This window comes from Lissotriton vulgaris, chromosome 5 (genome assembly GCF_964263255.1).
Source record: "Lissotriton vulgaris chromosome 5, aLisVul1.2, whole genome shotgun sequence".
NCBI lineage: Eukaryota > Metazoa > Chordata > Amphibia > Caudata > Salamandridae > Lissotriton > Lissotriton vulgaris.
The window spans coordinates 1,731,922,833-1,731,942,266 of NC_141693.1; positions in this window are offsets into that span (position 1 = coordinate 1,731,922,833).

The window sequence follows — 19,434 nt, forward strand, 5'->3', positions numbered from 1 at the left end:
ACCTGAGCTTCATCCTGGACTCCTCCCTCTCGATGACCAGAAAAGTCAACGCCGTCTCATCATCATGCTTCAACACCCTGCGCATGCTCCGCAAGATCTTCCGATGGATCCCCATCGAAACCAGGAAGACGATCACCCAGGCACTCGTCACCAGGCGGCTGGACTACGGAAACACCCTCTGTGCCGGAGCCACAGCCAAACTTCAGAAAAGACTCCAGCGCATCCAGAACGTCTCCGCACGACTCGTCCTGGACATCCCCCAATACAGCCACGTCTCCGGCCACCTGAGAGACCTGCACTGGCTCCCCGTCAGCAAGAGGATCACGTTCAGACTCCTCACCCACGCACACAAGGCCCTCCACGACCTGGGCCCCAAGTACCTCAAAAACCGCCTGACCTTCTACGCGCCCACCCGCCAGCTACGATCGTCCAGCCTCACCCTCGCCGCCGTACCACGCATCCGCAAAGCCACCGCCGGGGGAAGATCCTTCTCCTACCTGGCAGCCAAGACATGGAACTCCCTCCCGATCCACCTCCGGAAGACCCAGGATCATCTCTCCTTCAGGAAGCTCCTCAAGACTTGGCTCTTCGAGCAGTAACGGACCCCTCCCCCCCAGCGCCTTGAGACCCTCCTGGGTGCGTAGCGCGCTATACAGATGCCCATGATTGATTGATTGAAAGTAATTTTATGCTCAGCTGACTAAACAAGGCCTTCCCAGCTCCCTGCAGACTTTCATAGCCCCAGGGTTACGGCGCTGTTATGTAAGTATGCTAAGGAAGGTTCCTGTTCGTGGATTCCACTGTCCTCCTGCCCCTCAGGAATACCCCTGCTCCCATGTCCAGTGTCCTGTAGGAATCACAAGTTTAACCCCTTGACTGTAACATGAGCAGAGGATCAGTGAGTGAGTGTGGCAGCATGCAGATGACATGACAGCAAAAGTAGCGGGTAACAAAGGATGTGATAGTAGCAAGAAAGCATGGGGTGTGAAAGATGTAAGGGACAAAGGATGAGTCAATGTAACAGGCGACATAGGATGTGACACTGAATTTAGCATGGCAGGTGACGTAGGATGTGGCGAGGAGTGTAGCAGGAAAGAAGGGTGGTTGACAGATATAGGAGAGAGAGGATGAGTGAATACAGAAGGTGACACAGGATGTGACACTGAATGTAGCATAGCAGGTGATGTTGGATGTAGCAGTGAATGTAGTAGGTGACATAGGGTATGACAGTAGCAAGAAAGCATAGGGTGTAACAGATGTAGGGGACAGAGGATGAGTGAATGTAGGGGCTTGCAGACAAAGTGACAGTGACTGCAGCAGGTGACATAGGATATGGCAATGTGTGCGGTAAATGACAGGATGTGACAGTGAATGTAGTAGGGGTGTGATAGATGTAGGGGACTGAGGAAGAGAGCATGTAGCAGCGTACAGATGATGTGTCAGTGAATGTAGTGGGTGACATGGGATGTGAGTAACCGTGAAGCTGGGAAGAGGCGGGTGTGACCAGGGCTTTAAGTGGTCCAGGTCTCAGCGGGTCTGAGCATCAGCAGTTTATTTAAAGGGGCCTCGAAAAGGGTCTCTATCGAGCTCTGTTTTGTGCCCTGGCATAGGCGGTCTGTTTTTTTCCGGACTGCAGTGACAGCAGGCACATCGATGTGCGGGTCCTCAAACTGCTAACGGCATGACGTCATGCCAGGTGAGCATTGTAGGGGAAGGGAAATCCTTTAAAGAGAGTCATTTTCTCTATGGTTTCCCCTTGTCTTTTTGAAACTCAGGAGGAGCAACATTGTCGTGGTGTCACTGAGCTCTAAGTGGAAGCTTTTTCAATATGATATACAAGCCATAGTTGCTGCTTATTTACCTTGTGCAACTAACAACCATTGACAAAGCCAATAGTCCTGATTTGTAGGTATTTACTTGTTGTATCATATATCTGGATCCAATGACAGAAACAGCAAAATACAAGTCGGGTGGCACACTATGCTAAGCACAGATTTTTAGCTTATGTGTTTTTAAGCCACGCCCGTAATTACATTGGCCATGCCCCTTTGAGAGACCCACCTCCCCCAGTTTTTTCATCCCATTTAAAGCCCTACGTGCGACATAAATAAAGGGACAGAGGATGTAAATGTAACAGTATACAGACAATATAACCGTGAATGCGGCAGGGAAGTGCCCGGTGTGAGGGTAGATGGGGTGATGAGATGGTGCAACAGTGCACGCAACTGACAGAGGTTGCGTCAGTGAATGCAACAGGGACAGTAGATAGAGGGGATAGATTGTGTGATGGTAGATGGGAGGCACAAACATTGTTACAGTGAATAAGCAGCGAGGTAAAGGGTCTGATAGAAGGTGTATGGCGGCAGAGGTTGTGACGGTAGACTCAAAGAAAAAAGTCTGTGAGCCGACTCCATTAGGGGGTTCGATGGTGTGGCAGTGGTGCTAGGGTGACCAACCGTCCGTAAACTTCATGGACCGTCCGTAATTGGGACCTCACGTCCGTTGTCCGTAATTACCCCTTTTACGGACGCCTTTTGTCCGTAATTTCGGCCTTTGGGGAACAACACTGTTCTCCTGTGAGAATCCTCAAAGCCCTGATGGGGCTGCCGTGCACTCCTCTGACTGCAAGAGCAGCCCCACCCGCCCATTGTCATTCTGTATTCAGGCGAATTGTCACATACAGAATGACAATGGGCCATTCTGGCTGTTAAAGCATGTGGTGGGCCTCCTCTAGCCTCGGGCATCCTGTCAGATGAAAGTAATGTACTATAACACCCTTGCTGCTCTGTGAGAATCCAGTTAATCAAAATAAGGCGGTGAAAGAAGTAAAAAAACAAGCATTTACAATGCAATAGGTCTCGCAGCATTAAAGTTTGAGTTACTGGCATTGTAAATGACAATGCTTTGCATTAATTAATTTTTTTAATTTGCAATTGGTATATAAACATGGTTTGTGAATGGTTAGCTGTTGCTTATGCTAAGCAAAGTTGGCAGTAATATAGAGTGCTAGTCTTTCTTGTTATAAGCATGCTGATTAAAAAAATTATTTACCGCAGGAGAACCTTACCGACTACACTAAAGGGTAATAAGCTACATGAAAATAAAAATGTTGCTTAATATGCTAATGTGCTCAGAAGCCAAGGCACTGGAAAACCAGTAAAACAAAAGCAAGTCGAAAATTCTAGTAGGACAAATGCTGCTGTACAAAAACCAGAAGGGCAGCAAACACGTCTGCGCCCGAAGCCTAGGAAGTCAAACGGGGTGTTATTTAATCCACACGCCTGGGGCTGATCCCCTACTTCATTAGGCTACGGGCTGTCCACTATGGCGGGGCGCACGGGGGCTGAAGGGGGGAGGGGGTGCAGGGCAGGTTGTGGAAGGGGAAGTCTGACAATAAAAAAAACTAAAAAAAACTGTGGCTACCTCTGTACATGAGGCCCCGCTGCCTGCCCCTGAACGCTGGACCAGGAAAGGACCATGTAACTGCACGGCCGGCATCTACTCTTGCGCCCGCGACGGCATTTGAACTTCCCCAGCGCAAGAGTCACGCTGTCGGGATCTCACCATTCGACCATCCCCGCGTTCCAGCATCTTAAATTGCAGGAACCCTATAGAAATCACAGTTCTTCCGCTGTAACCTAACCCAACATAGCGGAGATCTAGAGCCGCCTCACATGAAACGAAGTGAGAAGGCAGTCACCCGTGGAGGCGGAGCAGCCAGGCCCGTCGCTCTCCCACTTCCCCGCATGTCGGGCCCCCAGCCCCTATGCAAACTGCTGGGGGAGGGCTATTGTTCACCTGTGGGGGCGAGGGGGTGGCGCGGCTTTCCGCCACTCGCCTGGCCATGCTGAGGACCCGACCCTCGGCGCTGATGCCGGGGTCAGTTGGGCTCTCACCCCTTGAAAACCTGCGGAAGCTACCATACCAGCTTATGGAAGTTGCGTCCGGCTTGTTGTGCCAGCGCCGCTGATCAGCGGCACCCCAGGGACTCTCAATGCTGCCTAAAACGCCATCCGCTGGTGCCTGTACCGGCCATCCCCTGCCCCCGGTGTTCGCTTGCCCCGCAAAGTCGCACACTGCCCCTCAAGGGGCATACACATTAGTTGGGCGAAAGTGCCTGTCCAGAGTTCACACCCCTCCCACATGGCCGGATGTGCCATTGCCCCTCTATACCTGGTACTGCCCATTACAAGAATGTCATGGTTTTTAATTACAGTCCACAAATATCAACATGCCTAGTCTCAACATCACTGACAAAGTGTAACCTGGCCGCGGCAGAAGAACATCAACCCGTATCTGCCCTGCGAAGACTCACAACTCACTTTAAAATGGAACGGGGCCCTTAAATAAATATGTGCGCGCGCACTCGAAAACGAAACCTAGCGTGAGGGCGGGACTTCCGTCTTGTGCGCGAAGCCCACGCCTACGGAGTTCCTGGTCTGAGGAGCAGTGGTGACGCGGGGCTCCCATGCCTGAGGTAGAGCCCCGCGGAGGCGACAGAACACCGGATTGACGGTAAGTGGGCCTTGGGGGGCGCTCGTGTGTGTGTGTGCGCGTGTGTGTGTGTGTGTGTGTGTGTGTCTCTGTGCGACTGCGGGGGGGAGTGTCTCTGTGTGTGTGCGTGTATGTGCGCTTGTGTGTGCGCATGCTTGCAGGAGGAGGTGTGCCTGTGTATGTTTGCGCTTCCCAGGAGACAGCCACGGCGAGCGCGGCGCGTGCCAGTTTGGAATCGCCTTGCGGGCGGCCAGGATTGTCTCCTGGGAAGCACACCCGCCGACAATACGTTCTCGGCGAGAACGCACTTCCGCGCGCTTAGCCGAGACCTAACAAGGGTCATGGTTCATTCACAGTCTCACCATTTAAGAACTGATGCATTTTCAATATTATTTTCAAGGAAGCCATGGTTTCTGCTTTTTTTATTTTATGCAACTAACCATTGACAAAGTCCATAGTTCTGGCTTGTTGCAGTTGTAACATTACTTGCTTTATTATATATCTGGATGCAATGACAGAAGCAGCAAAATATCAGTCGGGCTGCACACTATGCTAAGCACAGATCTATAGCATAGGTGTTTTAAGCTACGCCCTCAATTACATCTCCTTAGGAGAGACCCTCAGTTTTGCCATCCCACTTAAAGCCCTGGAAACAACACCATGCCACAGTCACCTCATGTCATGGCACTGTGCATCATGCATGACTCATAACTTCCAAGGTTTCAGTTTGACTATGTGCAGGGGCTTCTTGAACCCCTCCCTTTGCTTTAGGAATTACAGCGAGGGGTGAGTTCCTGAGGGTCTCTTCTGTCTGAAACTCTGCAGATGAAGGCTCAGCTCACAATTAATGTGAAAAGGTGGATGAGAGAGTAAGTGAAGGGATACATGGATGGCTGGATGGATTAGTGAAAGGGTGAATGGATGAATGAAAGGGTGAATGGATGGATAATGGATGATGAGTGAGAATGAGTGGATGGATGAGTGAAATGATGGATGATGGATTGATGAATTGATAAAGGAAAGGGTGATTGGTTGGACAGATGTGTGAAAGGGTGGATGTAAGGATGGATGAGTGAGTGAAAGGGAGGGTAAATGTAAATGTAAATGTATTTGAGCTTATATAGCGCACAGCTACCCGCAGTGGGTGTCCCGGCGCTTGCTTAGGGAACCGTCCTGGTATTCCCCTGTGAGACAGCCCCGGCAGGGTATCCACAAGGTGAAAGCCAGGCATCCCACCGCGAGGGGCCATTGTGGAGATTAAGCAAGCTATTGCCCAGAGTCGCAGAGTGTGAACCCGTGAGTCGAGAAGGCATCGGAGCGAGAATTATCGAGTCCGTGGAATTACATGGGCAAAAGGTTGGATAGATGAGTGAAAGAGTGAAAGGGTGGATGGATGAGAGAGAGATGGCTGGATGATTGAAAGGATGGATGAGCGATAGGGTCAATGGATGGATTCATGAGTGGAAGAGTAGATGGATGGTTGGGTGGATGGATGGATAGAAGGATGGATGGCTAAGTGAAAGGGTTGATGAAGAAAGAAAGGGAGGATGGATGTGTGGACGACTGAAAGGGTGAATATGTGAAAGGATGAGTGATAGTGGAAGGATGAGTAAGTGAAAGGGTGGGTGGATGGGTGAAAGGGTAAATGGCTGGATGGATGAGTGAATGGATGGATGGATGGAAGAGTGGATGGATGAGTGTTCAGATAGTGTGAAAGGGTGAATGGATGGATGATGGATTAGTAAAAGGGTGGATGGAGGGATGGATGAGTGAGTGAAATGATGGATAGAAGGATACATGATGGATAGGTTTGCAAATGGTTGAATATGTTTGGATCTGGATTAGCTGCATCTTATGCTTGCCACTTTACATCTCACAATGTCTATCCGAGCAGATCTTTCCGACAATTTCGCTCACCAAACATGCTTGCTCAGGACCATGAATTGTAAACAAAATATCAGACTGGACAACCCAGTGCTGTAACCATATATATAGATTATTATCATATGAAATTCCCCAAAATAACCTGCACAGTTGATAAAGCTGCGAGCATATTGAAAAATCGTGAAGTATGCGAGTATTTCAACCTACTATAAACTTATTTTGACTAGTGCTTAAATGGTTGTATATTTACTTACTTGCATACTATTGTGCAACCTCCTCTGATGGGTCTGTAAAACTTACCTTTTGTCCAGAAGTTTTGTCCTGAATTTTGACCTCCTGTCCTGAATTTTTGTCCTGAATTTTGACCCTTTGTCCTGAATCTTTACACTTGCCGTCCTGAATTTGCACCCATGCCAGTTGGTCACCCTAATGGGTGCAGGCGACAGGGTGTGACTGTAGTAGACGCAGGGGACAGAGATTGTGCGTGTGAGTGAACGCAGCGGGGGGGAGGGGGTGGAGGGGGGGAGGGGGTGGAGCACAGCACGTGCCAGGGACATTGAAACAGCTGGGGCTGAGAGTGGGGGTCAGCGGTGATGACGTCAGCAGGCAGCAGATGTTCCAATCACGGCGCCGCGGCCGCTCCCTGCAGAGCAGCTGGGATTAACGAGCCGGCCGGAGCCGGGGATAATGAGGGCCGGCAGGACTGAAAGAGAGCTGATGAGTCCGGGGTGGTCGGCGAGGGGGGAGTCGGTGCATGGAGGCGGGAGTCGAGAAGCCAGCGCAGGACAAGAACCCCCGGAGAGCGAGGGTCTGATCAGATGTGGAAAACAAACACTACGTTGACTCGCTCGTGCTGTGCTCAAAGCCCATCTGCCCCGTTTCTCTCCTTTATCTTTCCTCTGTCATCTTTCATCTCCTTTTCGCCCCCACCAGGCCCCTCCCCTTCTTATTCTCCTTCCACCTTGTTCGCTGTTATTCCACCCCTGTCCGGTCCTCTACTGCCCTCTCTTAAAGACATTGGCCGCATTTTCGGGAAAATTATTTTGTGGAACCGTGATAGATAATTCTTTCATTGGGGCATCAGACAGTAATTCCCAGGAGGGAAACTGTATTTTTCTGCTGAGCAACGAAAACAGGGATTTATTTATAGCTGTCCTGTAGTAGGACAGTCAGGCAGGTCTGGGGGTTTATGTTAAAGGAAGTTAGCCCTCACCATAGCGTGGACAGCATGGCATCCTGGTGCAGGGTGAAGGACCCTGTCTGGGGTGCATAATATTTCACCTTGGAAACTTTTAAGGAAAATATTTGTAACCAGCCATGACAGCCGGGTTGGTAACCCAACAGGGGAGGCCCCAGTTCCTCTGAGTAGCTCTACAGAGGTCTTGGACATGCCTGTCCTTCCAGATAGCATGGTTCATTGAGCATCCCACCACACCACCAGACCACTGTCCCTGCACCAACCGGCCAAGGGTCAGGGACCCTATCATGATGGGCTTTTAGGGCACAGTGCAGAGCCAAGCGCCTGTTTTATGCAGAGGTAGGCGAGCCCAGAAATGAACAGGGAGAGCCGAGCCAGAGCTGAGCCACGGCTCGGCTCTGGCTTTAAAAGCCAATGCATGAGCCGAGCCTGAAAATATTTGGCATGCAAGCCATGCAAAAACATCAAGGTAGAGTATGATAGTGTGTCTCCAAAGTTCATCTAATATTTTAATACGTGGAAGCATTTCCCCTTAGAACATCACATTATTTGAAACATATTTTTTAAAGGTGAGAACCCTTCCTGTCCCACCGTGATGGCAATACTTTTAGTGAACTAAGAAGCAAGTTATGCGCCATGTGTATCTTAGATGTGGTTTTGATTCTCACAAAAATGAGGCCGGGTGAAATAAAAGTATTTGATAGGATCACTTTACTTTGTCAAATAGGGAAGCCAGGGCTGATCACAGGTTTTCCACTTTCACACTGTGCGGTTCAGCCACTATATGGTTATCTCTTTCTGACACCAAAGGTTAATGTTTTCTACCTAATTCTTGAATGATAAGATTAGAGTGTGGGGTGACAGTCAGAATCCATGTTTTATTTTTGACAGTTTTATATAGCAGAAACCTCGCCCAAGAACATAAATGTGCTTTGCAAAAGAGATAGAGTACATTACAAGTTTTAAAAATAATAATATTGGAACAGAAGATTTGCAGGTATTCCCAGGATACTGAGTCTCAGCCGGGATCAAACTTGGCCCGGTTCCTGCAGATACACGTTCAGCATTTGTAGCCACTAAGCCACCTCTCCCACTGAAAGCTCATCTCAACTTGGAGTATGCTTGAACTGAGACAAAGTCAGGCATCTGGCTGAAGCCTAGCTCGAGCTCTGAAGTGCTTGCTCACCTGTTGTTTTATGCACCTGCATGGCATCCTAGATGGAGAAGGAACAGCTGCGCTGATCTTATTGGATCTGTCAGCGACCTTCGATACCGTAGATCATCCAACCCTGCTCTCCCGCTTGGAGGATCTAGGCATAAAAGACATAGCCTTAGAATTACTTAAATCACTCCTAAAGAAGAGGGAAAACACAGTGAAACTGGAAGATTTTAGCTCCAGTACTTCCTTCTACCTTGCGGGTGCCACAGGGATCATCGCTTAGTCCCACTCTGCGTAAGAGAGCTTGACCCCTTGGTCTAATCTTTTGGCTTCTCTCTTACTTCATACGCAGATGACACACAGATTGTTCTATCTGCCACCAATGACACCAGTGATCAGCTTCATAATTGCATGGGAGAGATTGGCAGTAAGCACTGTCTCAAACTTAATTCAGATAAAACTGAAGTGATTCTTCTGGGAAACAACCCTCATCTGTGGTCCACCGCTTGCTGGCCATTCGAACTGGGTGCTCTACCCCAACCCACCACAAAGGTTTAAAGCCTTGCGGTAATGCTTGATGATAAGCTTAACTTTAGCAAACAAGTCAACTCAGTTCTATCCTCCTCTTCTAATACTCTTACAATCATAAGAAACATGATAAACTTTCTTCCCAACAATTCTAGAAAAACAGTCATATTCGCTTTAATCCTATCTAAAATGTTTTATTGTAATGGACTTTACATTAATCTTCAGACACAATATCTCAAGAAGCTCCAGGTTTTACAAAATGCCGCCGCCAGATTACTTCGTTCCGCTGTGCTTAGCCGTTAGCTGCCTGACACTTGCCTGTTCTGCCAACAGCTGCCACCGGAGGTGCTCCGCTCCTGGAGCAATCGACGAGGGATTTCCGCCTGCGGGGACCGGGACGGGACTGCGAGACCCAGCATCCACAGCGCATTGAAGACCACAGCGCAGCTGGTGTCTCTTCCCGCCCCCAGCACTCCCGCAGGCTTAAAGCGGCTCACGGACCCTGCTCATCGGGTTCCGCTGTGCTTAGCCGTTAGCTGCCTGACACTTGCCTGTTCTGCCAACAGCTGCCACCGGAGGTGCTCCGCTCCTGGAGCAATCGACGAGGGATTTCCGCCTGCGGGGACCGGGACGGGACTGCGAGACCCAGCATCCACAGCGCATTGAAGACCACAGCGCAGCTGGTGTCTCTTCCCGCCCCCAGCACTCCCGCAGGCTTAAAGCGGCTCACGGACCCTGCTCATCGGGTTCCGCTGTGCTTAGCCGTTAGCTGCCTGACACTTGCCTGTTCTGCCAACAGCTGCCACCGGAGGTGCTCCGCTCCTGGAGCAATCGACGAGGGATTTCTGCCTGCGGGGACCGGGACGGGACTGCGAGACCCAGCATCCACAGCGCATTGAAGACCACAGCGCAGCTGGTGTCTCTTCCCGCCCCCAGCACTCCCGCAGGCTTAAAGCGGCTCACGGACCCTGCTCATCGGGTTCCGCTGTGCTTAGCCGTTAGCTGCCTGACACTTGCCTGTTCTGCCAACAGCTGCCACCGGAGGTGCTCCGCTCCTGGAGCAATCGACGAGGGATTTCCGCCTGCGGGGACCGGGACGGGACTGCGAGACCCAGCATCCACAGCGCATTGAAGACCACAGCGCAGCTGGTGTCTCTTCCCGCCCCCAGCACTCCCGCAGGCTTAAAGCGGCTCACGGACCCTGCTCATCGGGTTCCGCTGTGCTTAGCCGTTAGCTGCCTGACACTTGCCTGTTCTGCCAACAGCTGCCACCGGAGGTGCTCCGCTCCTGGAGCAATCGACGAGGGATTTCCGCCTGCGGGGACCGGGACGGGACTGCGAGACCCAGCATCCACAGCGCATTGAAGACCACAGCGCAGCTGGTGTCTCTTCCCGCCCCCAACACTCCCTACTTAGCTCCACCTTCCCCGCGGAGCGCGGGACGCGCGCGGGGGACGCAAACCGGGGCGAAGACCGGGCAAAGAGCGGGCCGTTTGAGGCCGTTCGAGTACGGGAGAGTCCGGTCCGGGCCCCCCCTCTTTGCCTGCCCCACCAAGACCACTGACACTTTGAACAATGTGCACACGGGAAACAAGAAGTAAAACATCTTCCCTTGCTGCAGCTGGAGCGGTCAAAGGCCCAATTGACACCTACTTTGCCAAGGCTGGCTCACTCCTGATCGAGGAGATCCAAGTCCTGGAGCGAAGAATTTCACAAGAAATTGATTGGGTAAGGAGATCTTCTATGGGACCGATGGCACTAGCTAGAACGCCTGAAAATAGTTCGGTAGGCCTATCATGCATAGTTCCGATCGGACATTATTTCACCCTACGGACACCCTAACAAACAGCCCAGAAATCACTATTGATGTTCCAAGCGATCTAGAGGACATGAGCCTAATGGTGTTACCCAATACTCAAAACACCCAACCTATACCACCACAGAATACTGAGGTAGCTCCAATCGTAGAATCCAATAGCGATAACAATAAGGGAGCCAGAGAGGGAGCGATTCCTAAGAAAAAGCAAGGGCCACAAAACCAAGAAGAACCTAGGTCCAAAACCCCCAAATCTAAACAAACTAGAGGTAAGGGGAGGAAATTAAATGCCCTCGCCCCAATGGGGGTCAGATCAGGAACTCCATCTACTCCCAGACCACCCAAATCAACCCCATCCGTACAATCTACTGACAATCTCCCATTAGACACCTCCTCGGATGACATCACTCTGGAGGACATAGGTTCACTGCTCAGGTCTCTATTAAGCCCATTAGAGGCGAGACTGATTAAGATCGAAGCAAGATTAGTGAGCATCGAAAAGGCAACGGTGCAACTCGCTGATGCCAGGAAAACCGACAGCAATATAACTAAGACATTAAAGGAGGGTACAGGCTCTAATTCTGCTAAAAACAACAACCTGCAGGCTGTATCAAACTCCAAACCATCAGACCCAAAACTTAGATCCACACAACCTGTAAAAAACAACGCATCAAAACCTACTGTTACACTTACAGTCCCGACACCCTCACAGCAACCTAATACCACTACTCCCAAACCGGCCTCTTCATCAAAACCAAACCCAACTCCTCTGACTAAAACCAAGGACAACCCCCCACTTGAGGGAGAGAAGCCACACTTCAAACGAAAACTACAGTTTGTAAACCTCCCACCAGAAGCCGCCCCCTACACTGTAGTTTTGGATGGGGTACCAGAACTTGATCCCCCCACATTTGAATCATACACCTCACTCAAGAATAAAGTAATAAACTGGCTCTCGGTTAATAGACCACTACCGAGAGGTACTGCGAGTGACATATCCACGACAAAGAGAGTAGCATGGGTGGGGCATACTAGGAAGTCCATCAGAGGAGATTGCATTTTGGTCTCTTTCAGAGACCCTAACACAGCTGCATATATTTGCTCCTGTGCTACTGATGAGGACTTCGGTAATACCATCCAAACACTTCCCCTCGCATTTTTCTACCCCTCCAATCTTTATGACTCTGAGGATCACAGGTGGGGGCACCACCAAGAGTTATTGGAGGGTTGGGAAACTTGTCACAGAGATATTAACATTTATCCTCCATATAGGGGGAGACCAACTGAGTATATCTCTGGTTACGGGGATGAGGCGGGGTGGGAAACCGTCACCAGGAGGAGGAGGGGGGGAGGTGGTCATAGGAGGGGAATACCTGGACCATATAGAACGCACTACCCTGCCTATCTACCAACACAGAACCGATACAGCAACTTAGATATTGTAGATTGACAGACGGTTGGAGAGGGGAACGTTGCTCCTGCAACCTACCCAACTACCACTAACACACCTGCAGTTTCCATATGCGACATAAACTCACATACACTGGCGGGTACATTAATAACAAGTTTAGGTGAATCGACCCAGACGCCAGCCATGGTGAACCCTCCCTCACTCATTGCCACTAGTCCATTGGACATCACACATCCATCCTCAACTCATAGGGCCCACCAAGAGCCCACTAATATTGCTGCGAGTCCGCCACGCGCCCGAACACCACACATAACAGTAATTTCGTGGAATGTAGCAGGGCTCTCTAGTAAATTAGACTGTCTAGAATGGGCCTCCTACATTAGATCTAAGAATTTAATACTCCTGCAAGAAACCTGGGCGCGAGAAACAATAGACATAACTGGCTTTGCTTCCTTCTCCAAATTAGCCAAGTGGGGGGGAAAGGGGAGACCATCTGGGGGATTAATGATAGGGGTAGCAACGGATCTAGGTTGCCAAGCCTCCGACATAGAGACCGCTTCCGACGATCTGTTGGCTGTCCTACTAGAATGGCCGGACTCAACAAAGCTATTAGTCATTAATATCTACTCTAGGCCGACCCAAATGCATAAAGAGTCGCCTACCATAGATGAGTTAGCTAGATTCCTGGAGGGCATTCCGTGCGATCTCGCCTGTCTGGTCGGGGGCGATTTTAATTCCCACTATGAACCCCTGCCCGGATTACGCGACGGCCCTTCCCTAGATGAAGATTCCTGCTGGCTTATACCTGAGACGGCGGCGCCACCGCCAAGGGCCTGGACTCCCCTAGCCCTACAAATAAACGCCCTTACTCTTAATTTCGGTCTTAGGGCATGTAATGGCCGTTGTAGCTCGGATATACCTAGTAACCCAACCTACAACAAATCTGGTAGTGAATCTAGACTCGACTACATCATGGTCAAAACCTCTATGTGGCCAGCAATAGTTGACTTTAAAGTGTGCCCAAGAAACGATAGTGATCATAACTCCCTGGAACTGACTTACTCCCTTCCCGGTAGTAAGGACACATCACAGGGATCTGGGATTGATAAGTCGGGTCTCCTACTTGAAACTAACCGTAGGAAAGTGAAGTGGGAGAAGCTGGCTAGCAGTACAGACAAACTACCCCGCCTCTATGAAAGGTTAATTCCCTTACTAGAGAGCGCCTTTGATCTGGGCACTAAAAACCCAGACGAAGACACCAGAAGGGAACTAGCAATAATTCACAAAAATATCACAGATTCCCTCGAACAAGACCTGTTTATAACTTCCATGAAAAGGAAGGGCTATAAGCCAAAGACCTCTTGGTATAATGCTACATGTAGGAAGGCTAAGGCTCATTTGCTATCTGCTATAAAGGGACGCCTTAGCAGGGAAATAATCCGCAAGAGAAGAAATAAGTACAAGTCCCTCCTAGTGAATGCTAGGGCGGAATGGGACTACGACTATTGGGAGAATCTCGTGAAGGCATTATCAACCAGAGACTCACGCAAATTCTGGCGTGTAGTAGCGAATGGTACGGGTGAGTTATCATCGGCAATAGAACCTAACATAGCCGCCTCGGTGTGGCAGGCCCACTTTGAAGCACTATACGCTGAGAGAGGTCAGGATTCTTGCACCGTGAGTCTTCTGCCCGCACCTACCCCTTCGGGGGCTGTATTTACTGAAAAAGAGGTAAGGGAGGCCATTAAAGGTCTAGCTGCTGGAAAAGCCCCGGGATTGGACGGGGTCCCGGGGGACCTGTTTAAACAGGAACCAGGGATCTGGGCACCGTACCTCACACTAATATTTAATGCCATCCAGGAGGGAATGACTGTGCCTGATACTTGGACGGGAGCAGAGGTAGTCCCAATCTATAAAAAGGGATCCCCCCTGCTCCCGTCCAACTATCGACCTATCAGTCTGATAGATATTTCTCAAAAACTTTTTGGCAGACTGATCTTAAATCGTTTGCAAGCGTGGATCCAAGAAATGGATATCCTGTCCCCATACCAGGCAGGATTCCGGGAGGGTGTCTCCACCACAGACCAAATATTTAGGTTACAACTGCTCTATTGGAGAACAGCGATAATCGAAGGCGGTAGTCTCTATACCATCTTTGTAGACCTACGTGCCGCCTTCGATTTGGTGCCTAGAGCTAGGCTGTGGAATGTCATGAAAGAACTCAATGTCCCCGCCGATATCTTGGCAATCCTGATAAGACTCCATACTAATAACTATGCCCGCGTTAGGTGTGGCAAAGGTGGAAAACTAACTGAGCGGTTCCCCGTTCGCAGAGGTGTAAGACAGGGTTGTGTACTTGCACCCACCCTGTTTTGCATCTTCGTGAACGGGGTAATTGCCCACCTTAACAGGATTGCCAACTCGGACGCCCCCAAGTTGACTGGCAACAGGGTGCCTGCAATTATGTTTGCAGACGACACCCTGTTGCTGTCTAAATCCCCCATGGGGATTCAGCGCATTTTGGACGGCTTCCTTAACTTCTGCTCCGACCGGGGACTGGAAGTCAATCCTCAAAAAACAAAATTCATGATTTTAAATCCCAACTCCCGAAATAGAACCCCTCCCAAGCTAGGCATGGTTCAATTAGAACGGGTGCATAATATCGAATACCTGGGGATCACTATAAACGAACACTTAACTTGGTCAACCCACCAGGCCAAAGTGACCATCAAACTGGCACAGTTGGCGGGTGGCACTTTGCGTCTGGCAAATAAATCTAGTTATCGACCACTCACCCCAGTTATTCACATATACAAAACACAAGCTAGGGCAGGGGTCACTTACGGGGGAGAGTTGTGGGGATACACCCAGTACCCCAAGTTACAGACCACGGAGAACAAGTTTTTGAGACAGGTAGCTGCCCTCCCCCAGAGCACCCCACTACTACCACTCAGGTTGGATTTGGGAATCAGACCCATTACAGAGGAGCTAGGACTAAAACCCCTAAAATTCTGGAGGCGTTTGTGGTCTAGCCCAGATCTTGCAAGTTATAGAGAAGAACTACAAGAATTCCTTGAACTACGGAGCATAAAGAGGATTCCTTGGTTGACTTATGTCAAGGGAAGGTGCGAGGAAATGGGATTCCCGGAACTTTGGACAGACCCTCTTAATTCCTGTACCAAGATCCCAAAAAAGGCACTCGCGAATACCTACTACGCCATGATGCTTACCAGAGCCTCTAATGATACTCGTGAGGGGTCTCTGACAAATTTATTCTTGAAAATAAAAGATACCTATTCCCTTGAAAAAACTCTAGATGAGATTTCCCCTGCATTAACCAGGAAACTGTTTTTACAATGGCGTTATGGATGCCTCCCTCTAGCTTCGTTCACAGCATCTTGGTCAGCCTGCTCCACTACATCAATTTGCCCAATGTGTGCACACCCGAAGGAGGACGACATGCATGCGGTCCTTTTCTGCAAGGGCTACGAGCGGAGCAGGAAATATTGGCTTGTTCCGATGCTCAGGAACTCGGGTTTTAGATCTCACCAAACCGCTTATAGAGTCCTAAAATCTGATCTCTCCCCTCCTATCGTTTTTGCACTGTCAACATTTTTAACTTCCCTGTGGTTCACCCGTAGCCGAATGATGAAAAGTCTGGTATAAATGGACATGACCAGCGGCTTTCCACAAATGTCTTATCTACATTTTAACTACCTCTTATAAATTTGGATCACATTATGTTTAATAAGTTTTTAAATGTATGTATTGTTCTGCATCTTTTATGATCTGTGATCGAAATAAAGATTAATGAAATGAAAAAATGAACTTCTTGACATTCCCAAACTCCACTCTGTTTCCCAAGCAATCAAAGATCTACATTGGCGAACAATTAAGAATCGTATTAAATTTAAGGCACTCTGCCTCACTTTCAGAGCTCTACATGCCACAGAATCAGACTTTCTGAGAAAATCCATTTCTTGGTACATTTATTTATTTATTTTGAGAGTTTTATATAGCGCGAACAAGATCTTTGCAGAGGAACCCGAGATCAAGCAGATCCTACATGTTACCACCTTTAGGTTTTAGAAAACCAAATGGCGTGGAAGCTGCTTCCTGGCGGGAGCAACCAAGGAATGGAATCTTCTGTCAATACACATAAGATCGGCACCCTCTGTACAGGTTTTCAGAAAGCTTCTGAAAACCTGGCTTTTCACTCTTTAGCCCTTCGTCTGTCCCTCTCTGCTCTCTTCTGATCTAGCGCCAAGACACCCTAGGGTATACATAGCACTTTACAAGTATTTTAACATAACATACCAAAAAGTGAATTCATTTAACCTGATATTTCTTTGAGTTAGTTCTTGATTTTCAGACAGCTCGGACAGAGGTAAGCTATGTTCACTGTTTCTGAGCTGTAATATCTGAAAATAAAGCAGTTTCAAATAAAAGTCCATCATGATATGGCCCCAAGTGCGTGGCTCAGTGGCTCAGTGCAGAGCCCAGCGCTTGGCTTTTTTCAATCTTAGACATCTAAAGTTCATAAATATAACTTGGAATTTCTCAGAGTTAATGCATGAACTTTAGACAGAACAAGTCGGAAATTGTGAGAAGAGACTGTATCTCTGTGTTTCCGACTTGTTTTATCTAAAGTTGATACATTAACTCAGAGAAATTCTGAGTTATATTTTTGAACTTTAGACACACCTCACACACAAAAATGTAGCTCCTGACTCTGTGCTGGTGCAGCCCTCCATGATACAGCCCAGTTCTTTTCTTCCCTTGCAGATAATTCTACCACTTTCTCTTTTATCTTCCAATTTCTCCTGCTTCTTTGTTCTCCACTTCCTAGTTCTTTTGCTATCTCTAGAATCATCTATCCTCATATTGCCATCGCCATCTTTACCTCTCCTTTCACCCCTTATTTAAAATATATATTTATTAAAGGCAACCATATGTCGGGGCGATGAGGAATAGGAGCATTACAGATATTCGTACAAAGTCCACAATTATGGAATTTCATAGTTTCTTGCAGGATGTCTATCCCACCCTTACTCCTGTGATGCTACCCTCGGCAATCCTCCCACTTTCCGTAAACGGCCAAAGGTCTTCGGATTATTTGGACCAGATCTCGGGACCTGTCTACCACATCTCACTCACCATAGTGACTCTGCCATTGACCCCAAATCTTAACAATTTTGAGGGGGCATCCCCATTTCTGGTAGATCAGTGCCTGTGCTTGCCTACACCTAGCCATATTGGCTACCCAGTCCCTCACTGACGGGGCCGCCTTCCTCCCCAAGTGGTGGACAATATCTCTTCTGGCCACAGCCCTGGCCTTTTTCCAGAGGAGGAATGTGTACCTGTCAAGGGTCACATCACCCTAAATACCCAGTAAAACCAACTGGGGCGGGTGCCCCTATAAACGCTGAGAGCCTGTGTTGTATACTCACCCAAAATCCCCTTGCTCTTGGGCACTTCGAGATCGCGTGCGGCAGCTTGTCCTATTAGCCACATCTGCTCTGGCACCGATCAGTGTCTATCTTGCCCATTGTGTGTAACTGTGTCTGGGTGAAGTACTCCCTGTGTAACAGCTCCAGCTGAACTAGTCTGAACACAGCCAGGAGAGCAAACTCCCTGGGGTACCTACATGCTATACCCAACTCATCAACCTCAATTTTACCAAGTCGCTCTCCTATTTCTCTGTCAGTGTCAGCAGGAGGCTGACTATTAATTAGGATTGTGGAATGAATCTGGGATGCTGCATGTCTGTTAAGGGGAGCCCCCAGTAACCTGAATTCTAACTGGTTCACCTCCGCTATTTCTGTGGTATAGGTTGGTCCACCAGTTTCAAGATGCCTAATGTGTCCCATTGTAATTTTCTACCGTGCACAGCTTCACCAGAGCCCTTGAATCCACAATGAAGTTTCCAGTGTCAGCTTATCCGCCCACCCCAAATTTCGTATCGCACATCTCCAGGCAGCAGTCAGCATCGAGAGGTCCCGGGACCTCTCTGTGCCATATAACCTTCTAACATAACCATGGGTGGCCATTGCACTGTGGTCTGAGATCAGGGATGTCTCTCCTTGGTCCACTAAGTACCAATTATTTCCCGCCAGCAGTTGGGCGCTCAGTAATATAGGTACAGGTCAGGTACGGCAATACCCCCACCCATTGAGCTTTTAGTCAAAGTGCCATCCATGGCATTCCCCGATTCCAGAGCAGGTATCTGACTTCGGCTTACACCGTGCTAAAGAATTGATTGGGCACCTCAAACAGCAATTTCTGCAGGGCATAAAGACATTTTGGTAGATAGACCATTTTGTAAAGGGTGGCCATCCCCAGCAGCTAAAGAGCAAGTTGCTGCCAATAGCCTCCATCTTGCCGGAAGTCCGACAGAATATGCCCCAAATTCCCATCATAGAATAATTTGCTGTCATGGGTCACAAATATACCTGGGTAGGCAAATCCAGATTTCACCCGCAGGCACGGGGCTGCCCACCCACCTTTCGGTCTCCAGCACGTAAGTTGATACGAGGCAAACTTCTTCCAGTTAATATTAATACCCACATACAGTCCTAATACCTGGAGAATCTCGGAATAGTCTGGATCTACAAGGTACAACATGACATAATCTGCATATAGTGATAGTACATCCTCCCATTCAACATCTTGTCACAAACCCTATCTCCCAGCCCCTTGACAATGCGTCTCCCCGAATCCAGTTCACCACTGGTTCCATCGCTACTGCGAATAGCAGCAGCGATAGGGGATAGTCACGATGAGTGCCCCTGCCCAGTTTAAACTCCTCTGAAAGTGTTCCGTTCACTCGCACCCTCACCATCGGTTTATAATATAGGACCCGCACCCGAGCCAGAAAAGATGGGGCAAAGTCCATCCTCTCAAGCAACGTCAAGAGGTAGGACCATTCTAATTAATCAAAAGCT